The sequence below is a fragment of the Mesocricetus auratus genome, unplaced genomic scaffold (genome assembly GCF_017639785.1).
Source record: "Mesocricetus auratus isolate SY011 unplaced genomic scaffold, BCM_Maur_2.0 Super-Scaffold_2245, whole genome shotgun sequence".
Lineage (NCBI taxonomy): Eukaryota > Metazoa > Chordata > Mammalia > Rodentia > Cricetidae > Mesocricetus > Mesocricetus auratus.
In genome coordinates, this window is record NW_024429180.1 from 9,054,253 (window position 1) to 9,062,963 (window position 8,711).

Below are 8,711 nucleotides of genomic sequence, written 5' to 3' on the forward strand. Positions count from 1 at the left end.
ATCTCCTGCTTTCACCCATTCCGTGTTGTTTATTTCCCTTGCATGCATTCTCCAACCGGATAATGAGACAAGCTTGAATCTAGGGAGCCAGAGGTCAATAAACCATTTTCTTCACATATTTCCAAGCATCAGGTACCTCACTGAGTCAATGAGAGTTTTCTCTTGTTTCTTTTTCAGGCAGAGTTGAAGAACAAAGCTATCAGCAGCTGTCTCCTACCTCCGATGGAAGCGGTTGTAAAGGGTATCTTTGAGGAGGGCACCTTAGATACAACAAAGACACATTGCAGTGGTCTTTCTTTTGGATCTGCTCAGTCAGGTTCGAAGGGAAGTCATAATTAAATACAGAGATGGGGTGATTGCATCTGTTCATAAGTAAGAAAAGACAATCATGATTAACACTTCCAAAGATCATGCTAATGTGTTTGCTCTCTTGCTCTACAGTCATGTCAGCTTAGAGACTCAAATTGCTGTAGTAGAGCAGAGGCTGAAAATATCCTTTTCTTTCCACTGTATATGTGGGCAGAGACTAAGAAGCAAAAAGAACTCCTGCCCTGGTAGTAAAATTAGGCCTGTGGATCTGGGGGCTGACAGAGTTACAAGGTCAGGAACATCTTCAGGGTCAAAACAGGCATCTTCCCCAACTTCTGCATAGCAAGATTTGAACTTGTCTACAGACTAGAGACTAGAGACTGGCCTCTTCTTGTATCATTGTCTGTGTTGAGTTTCTGACCACATTCTTGAATAATGAGAGAGGCATGCGATCCTCTTACTTGAGAGTTTTGTCATCAGGAGAATCATCTTTGCAATACTGCTTGAGCTACTAGTGGAGAATTTATTTGTGTTTTTCTTGGGAGACAGAGGGATGTATTTTTTCTTATAAAAACAAAGGTGGACAACAAGTAATTTGGTGGTCAAAGGGGCGGGTCATGGCAATAGCTGCTAATGATACACAATCTTCGAAGGTTGAGTGTTTGTTTATTTATCTAATTCAAATAATACGGCTTACGAAAATTTTGTATTCCCATTTCTCAGCTTGCTTTGTACCTGATGTGTGCCTTTAGGGCCGTTGTTTTAATAGAAAGGACCACAGTCATTTTTTTTATTCTGGATTTTTCCTTTGTGTGTAGGAAGTACACACAGCAATTGGTTTTCTTATTATGTTTGCCAACACAAGAAATTTATTATCCATGAAGAAACCACTCTCCTGGTCTACACAGTCATGCCAGCTTAGATGACAACAATTATTAAATCAATGAAGCCAACCCTGATGTCTGTCAATCTTGGAGCTGATGTACTGTACAAATGTCAGAGAGAGAAGGGTGAATCTAACATTTTTCACGTCTCGTGCATGCAACTATGGCTGGATTGGGTTAGCTGTTTTTGTAGATTTATTTTGTTTTTAACCATGTGTATATGCATGTGGGAATATGTACATGTGAGTGCAGGTGTGCAGAGTTCAGAATTCTCTTCAACTAAAGTTACGGGTAATTCTGAGCTGCCCAACAGTGCTGGAGACTGAACTTGCATCATCTTCAAGAGCAATGCATGCTGTCAATGACTGATCCATCTCTCCATCCCTGGAATGTCTACTTACAGGAGTGATTCTCGAGAGATCATGAGGTAACTCACCTTTTTTCACCCAGGAACATTGGACAAGGTCTCAAATATTTTTGTTGCTTGCAATTGGGGGTGAGTTACAGCTGTCTTCAAGAAGACAGACAATGTGCTAAATATCCTAACCAAGTGCTTAACAGCTCTACAAGACAAATAAAAATCTACTCCCAAATTAATAATGACAGGACAGGAACACAGATTTGGGTTGTGTTGGTAAAATGAAGAAGAGTGGGTAAAAACTAAAGTAATGACTCATTTGCTGGGAACAAACAGTAATGGCACACATATAAAACTGTGAAATGTAATGTGCGATTTGAGAGTTAATATTAGTAATTAAGGCTGAGCTAAAGGAACCGCAGTTGCCAACTGCTCCCTATATTGAGTGCACGAGGAGTGCTTGGAGAATTACAGACACTAAAAGTGATGGAGATTTATTTTGTTTGATGAATTCTGGCATTGTAGATATCCACGTGTGTGTTCATCTATGTCCCTGACATGGGTTGCTAAGCAACAGTGAGGTAGAAAAGCAGGAAGTGGTAATGAGAAGACAACTCAGTGGAGAAGAGTACATTGCACACATGCGTGAGGACTTACATTTGGATCCCAGCACCCATGAAAAAAGACAGGTGAGAAAGTCTGGTGTGGCCCCTGGGCCCATAACCCCAGTTCTGTGGAGAGCTAAGGTAGGAGGATCCTTGGGGATTGCTAGTCCTAGCTTGGGTTCACTGAGAGAGCCCATTTCAAGGGAATATGGCAGAGAGCTATAAGGCATATACCCGCTCTCCTTTTCTGGCCTCCAAACATGCACAGAAGACCATACTTGTGCACACAGGTATATGGATACCACATTTACATATACCACAGTGAAGTACATGTATACACAACACACACACACACACGTAACAACAATTTATGAAAAATACCACAACTTTGAAAGAGAGCAAGGGGCAAGTATGCAGAAGGGCTTGAAGGGAGGGAAGAGAAGGAAGAAATGATTTAATTAGAATATAATTACAAAATAAAAGAAATGATTAAATATTATTATGAAATAATGTGCTTTGATGTAAACACATTCAGGAGATTGACTGTGTAGGGACAGGTGTTCTTGTGAGATTACTGGGTGAGGAGCTGCCCCTGTTCATCTATGTGCTCATGCTCTGTAGTGTCCACAGACTAACTGGCGATCTGCTGATGCGTGTCTCAGAACAAGTCTGTGCTTTTGGGTGAACTACAAGTGTGTGTGCAGCAAACAGCTTCTGGGTCCAGGTTATATATTAAGAATTTCTCAATGCTCGGTGCTGTAAGTGCACCTAAACATAGCTTTCCTGGAAAAAATGGAGGCCAATGTAAAAAATCTATCATCACTTTTCAGCCTACTAGAATGTCTCAGAATGAGTAATTATTAATTCTTAAGACAACTAATTTTTCTCAGGAGTCAATGAAAACTGAGGATTAAGAACATATTTATTTAATTAATTTCAAATTGTAAAGCTGTTTAAAAGTTATTAAAACAATTTAAGACTGGATGTGAGAGAAATGAACCCCGAGAATTATGATTTGAAAGCCTAAATAATTAAATCATTAGGTTCTGATTTGATTTTAATGTTTCACAATTACCTCTCACATACAGTCTATCTCCATGGAACTGCAGTGCTTTCCCACTGCTTCTTTGGAATGCTGACTTCCTAAATTACTAGCTTCCTAAAAGGCATATAAAAAATAAAAACCAAACAAAAACTCAAGAAACCACCAAATTCGAGAACAGATGATCATTAAAAATGTACTGTATATATTTTAGTACTTTTGGAAATTAAAAATAATCATTTTTCTAATATTTACAAAATACCTCTAGAAACAGGAAAACCCCATGGCCCCCATCTGAATGTCTCGTGAACACTTAGTACATACCACCAAGTTTACTTGGATTTCAATTTATTACTGATTATTAATATAGCCTTTTATGCATGTTTCTAAGTCAGAGGCACTCCTTTTTGCAGAATTGAAAATAAGAATCTGATTTGCTCCCTCTGCTGGAGAGATGATTTTGAGCCCTGCAAAGTGATGTACTCGTTTTTGCTTCTCTAACTAAAGAACTCAGTTGGTAATCAAAAGTCACGGCACCCAGGGAGGGAAGGAGAAGTCTGCTTCTACATTCACTGCTACATTCCATTTCAAAAAGAAGCCAAATAAAGAGACTTACTTTTGGAAAATGTTTTCTTGAAAAGGGAGAATTACATCTGCTTTCTATAACTTCCGTTACTGTTTGTTCCATGGGGTCTCTTCCTGCAGCTGCTTGTCTATCAGGATGGCCAGTGTTTTGTGTTCATTCGTAGCTGGTGTGGACTCTTGAGGACTGCCTATTAAAGCACCCGTGCCCGGCAAACACAGCAGAGCGTTCCTCCATTTTTCTCATTGTCTTGCTACTCCTGGAATCTTGGACTCTATCTTCTGGTGAAATTGTAGTGCATGTGTTCTAGGCAGCGCGTGGTCTATGTCAGCTCGCAGGCAGAGGAACAGCAAAAGTACTTAGCTAAGTGTTGGAAGTCTGCTGAATCCTTTCTGCAAATAGTCTCACTCAGTTCCTACTGAAGTAGACGAGGGCTGGCTTTTTCTCATTTTCTTTTTCTCTAGCGGTGCTGGAGACGGAATCCAGGGATTCACAAAAGGTTGCTAATCACTCTACCACTGAAATACTTCCCCAACTTTTGAGGGTTGGTTTTAAACACAACTTCATTTTTTTTACTGATGAAGAATTTGGAACCTAATGAAGAGCTTTAAGCCCAAACACCTGGAGTCACAATGTTAAACCTGGGCTTGTGAGTCCAGACTGGAGCCTGAATATTTAACCATAGTGAGAATGTTTGAATGATATCCATAATTTAATGTCACAAGCAAATGACATGTGTAGTTTCTGTACTAGTAGACACTTTTTATAAGTTACACCAAACCTGCCATTTCTTTTAATAAGCATCATATCAATTCAAGTTATCTAAGAGATGTAAGTTTGGAGGGGACTCTATGTTGTTCTCTGAGATTCTGCAGGGTAGACTGTGTGAAGGTTTTAAGGGGGAAATGTTTGACACATTGAACTTCATTTGCATGTTTATCTTGGGTCAAAAGGTCAACATTTGTTTGTTTCTTTTGCCATCCTTTAAAAGAGCTGTGACTCTGGAAGAGGAGTCATAAAAAATACATTTGAAATTTCTGCAAGATCTGCTCTGCCTTAACTACGGTTTTTATTGCTGTGAAAAGACACCATGACCATAGCAACTCTCATAAGGAGAACGTTTAATTGAGGTGGTGGCTTACCGTTTCAGAGGTTCAGCCCAATGTCACCATGGTGGGGAAAATTGGCAGCAGGCACACAGACGTAGTTCTAGGGGAATAGCTGAGAGTCCTACATCTTGCAGGCCGCCGGGAGTTGGCTGACAGTCACAATGAAGGAAGCTTGAGAAAAAGAGACCTCAAAGCCCGGCCCCACAGGGACACACTTCCTCCAACAAGGCCACACCTCCAAATAGTGCCACTCTCTTTGTGGGCCATGTTCTTTCAAAACACCACATACTCATTCTTGAAACACTTCCTGTTTCCAGATGTATCTTATTGTGTGTGTATGTGTGTGTGTGCACGTGTGTATGTGTGTGTGTGCACGCACGCGCGTGCTCATGTTTACACACATGACTACAATTACCTAGAAGATGGTGTTGGGTCTATTGGAACTGGAGTCAACAGAAGGCTCCCAGTGTTCTGGGAGAACAGTACTTACGCTTAACCATTAAGCGATCACTCCAGGCCCTGGAAATGTGCTATGTAGTATGTTCTGTAAATACCCTGGAAAATCCTATCAGCACAAAAGGTGATTTGATGTGTAGTTATATTCTTATCCACCACATATTGTAATCCGGTAGAAATCTACTTGAAAAACATCTTTTTACATCATTTAGAGGATTCAGTTCAATGGTCATAAGTTGAAGACTTTCAAATTAATGCATTTAATGATCTGCATATTGACTTCTTGCAACCTTAAAGGAAAAATAATGATATGCTGCTGCTTTCTGTTCATGGCCTCAAACTATAACAAAGGGCTGTTGACTGGGTAACCTCCCGAGTGAGTCAGTACCTCCTAACTGTCTCAGCAGGCGACCCCTGATTAATTGGTTTGACCACTTACATATCTGATTATGAATGACTCATAGGCCTGCTTCACTGAGTGAAAACAGTGGTATGGGAATTCATAGTGTATGCAAATATGAGCAAGCAACTCAGGGTTTAAAGTGTAGGGGCTATAATGGCTAATCAGAAACATTTTAAACTATGACTATAGTTAATCACAGGTAATTGATTTTAAAAATTGTCCACTGAGTTTTGTAGTTCCATGGTCACAGCCATAAAGTTGTACAATAATTTCTCCATCAGAAAAGGAGAAAACCACATTTCTGTTTCTATTATTGAAAGTTTTCCAACATGGCATAGAAACATCTCTTCTGGAGAATTGTGCCAGTGGTGTTGAAAAATCTTCAAAAGGCCCAGTTGGTAGTAGATATAACTTCTATACTTCCTTAAGAAATTAGAATTAAAACCAAAGAGAACTTAGTTTCTGATGCATTACCACAGGGAGGTGTTAGTGGATGTGTGGGTAATGTTCAGAGTCACTGAGAAAGTATGTGTGGGGATATTTCAGAAGTCCCATTATAGAGGCTCCTTTTAGAGGTGAAATCATTCTGTATTGCTTTCACTGTGATTTTATTTTTACTTTATGACAACCGTGACCTGAGAAAATACAAGTACATTTATATAAGTTACATTGTACATGAAAAAGTTATGACCCAAGGTGTGTGTGACTTTCCCGAGAACAGCACTTTTATGGTAGAAGATGAGTAGTATTTTGGGAAAGATATCCTTCAATATGGTAAATATCATAGTTGAAGAAGGTTTGTGTTTAAAGATACAGACAAATTCATAGGTTCTGCTTGTGTAGAAGGAGTGAAATAAGGGCATGTTAAGTAAATGGTGGTGTATTCTTGTAGTGAACTTCTGTGCAGCTCCTGTAAATGGTGAGGGCAGGTGAGGGATACATCTCTGTAGTGTCTGCTGTGCAAGCATGAGGACTTAATTTTGATCTCTAGAATCCATATAAGAGGCAAGGTATGGTGGTCTGCACCTGAAACTTAATGCTGCGGAGGCAGAGGCAGAAAGGTTCCTGGGGGCTTGTTGACCAGCCAGGCTAACACCAAGTTCAGTGATAAGTGAAGAGATCGAGTGAGGAGGAAACTAAATATCAATCTGTGGTTTACACACATGCACACTCACACACAGAGTCACACGCTTACATGTATGCCTGTACATACACGTGCCCCCACACAAGAACACATAAACACAAACACAAAGAAAAAACTAACAGTGAAGGTATATGCGAAGGCACTATTATTTAAAGATGTATTTATTTGACTTTATGTGTATTTATGTATTTTACCTGTGTGTGTGTGTGTGTGTGTGTGCACGTGTGCCATGTGTATGCTTAGTACTGGCAAAGTTCTGAAGAGGGTGTCAAATTCCTTGGGACTGGAGTTTTGAATGTTTGTGAGTACCCTTTGGGTTTTGGGGAACAGAACCCAGGTCCTCTGCAAGAACAACAAATGTTCTTAATGACTGAGTCATCTCTCCAGCCAATGGAGCCACTATGGATAAAACTGAATTCTAAATTATTCACAAAGAAACCTCAAAGAGACAAGAAGAATAAGAAAAGAAAGAGAAAGTGTGAATAAATGGAAAATTGTACAATTGCAGATAAACTTTAACATATTAATAAGTTTACTAACTGTTTATGATCTAAGGGTAAAGAGGAAAAATCAGATTTTGGCAGTGTCTCGTAAAATATCAAATTATATCCATAAGAAATTCATATCTAATGTAATGACATATGTTGATAGAAAGTGAAACGGGGAAAGTACAGACCATGTAAATGTTAAGGAAAAGGAAAGAGATGTAGATTTCTTGGTAGCAGGTGCAGTAGCTCTCAGCACAACAAAAGTTAGTAGAGAAAGAGGCATTATACAAAGACAAATTGCAAATGCCCGGTGAGTGCTTGGGACACACAAGGCCTATTTTAAGTGTCCGTCTTCACAAGCTGAGCACACAGCCCTCTCTCCAACACTCTGGCTTCTGTGTTAGCGAGGCCTTACGATAATCGCAACCCGTTTTTTAAGATGATGTCTGGATAGGACAGACTTGGCTGAATTATCTTCCTGGGGTGATTAGCTCTTCTTTTGGGTGAGCGGCTTGATCACTTTTTGTGTCAGCTCAAAGTTCCACGGGATGCCTTCCATCAAGCAGGGTCGTGTTCTTCACTTGGTTGCAGAAATGGCAAAGAAGAAAAGCTGAAACAGCAAAAACAAAACAAAAACCCAAAAACAAAACAAAACAAAACAAAACACCCCCCCAAAAAACCCCAAAACCAAACCAAACAACAACAACAAAACCAAGGTAAAGCTTTTTAAGAACCTTGAATTTGCTGTTGGAAGAGGCACGCCATCCTTTCTGCTCCCTTGACACTGAAAGCAAGGCCCACGGCAAAGCCCAACATCTGGGAGAGAAGGAGGACTATACGTACGGAAGTGTGAATAATTGGGGCTAACGCTGATGTCTAGTGAGCATCTGTCAGTCCCTCTCACTAATCAAAGCCGACATGCCTCTCCATTGATTTTTCAGCCAATTTTTGGTTGGCTCACATTAACTACTATATCCTACTCCACACAGGACCTTGAGATAGGCTGATTTGTAAGTCAATGTCATGATGAAGGATAACAGCATTCTACTCTTTTTCTTTGCCAAACTCCTCACGAGGCATTGTTAAAGGAAAGAGAGCTAGCTGTGGTATGGGTTGCATCATCTAGAAAAAAAGGAAATTTTTCTTATGTGTCCAGAGATTTCCCTATCCATCTGATAACTGAATGCATATAATAATTTGACATTTTTCCCTTACTATTCTAAGATAATGGCCTCACTGGGCAAGAGGAATTTGGATACTTTAAATGTTATTTAGTTTGAAAATAATTATATACTTTATTTCCTAATTCTTGAGGCATAAAATTGGAGGG

The 8,711-nt window shown here is 39.7% G+C and overlaps 1 long non-coding RNA gene across 1 annotated transcript; it reads left to right on the forward strand.

Annotated features, from left to right (window-relative positions):
* Window positions 1-1,435: 1,435 nt before the first annotated feature.
* On the forward strand, window positions 1,436-4,017 carry LOC121137310. The gene is made up of 3 exons (XR_005874614.1): window positions 1,436-1,620; window positions 2,077-2,240; window positions 3,612-4,017. It is a non-coding gene; the product is annotated as an uncharacterized LOC121137310 (long non-coding RNA).
* Window positions 4,018-8,711: the final 4,694 nt, after the last annotated feature.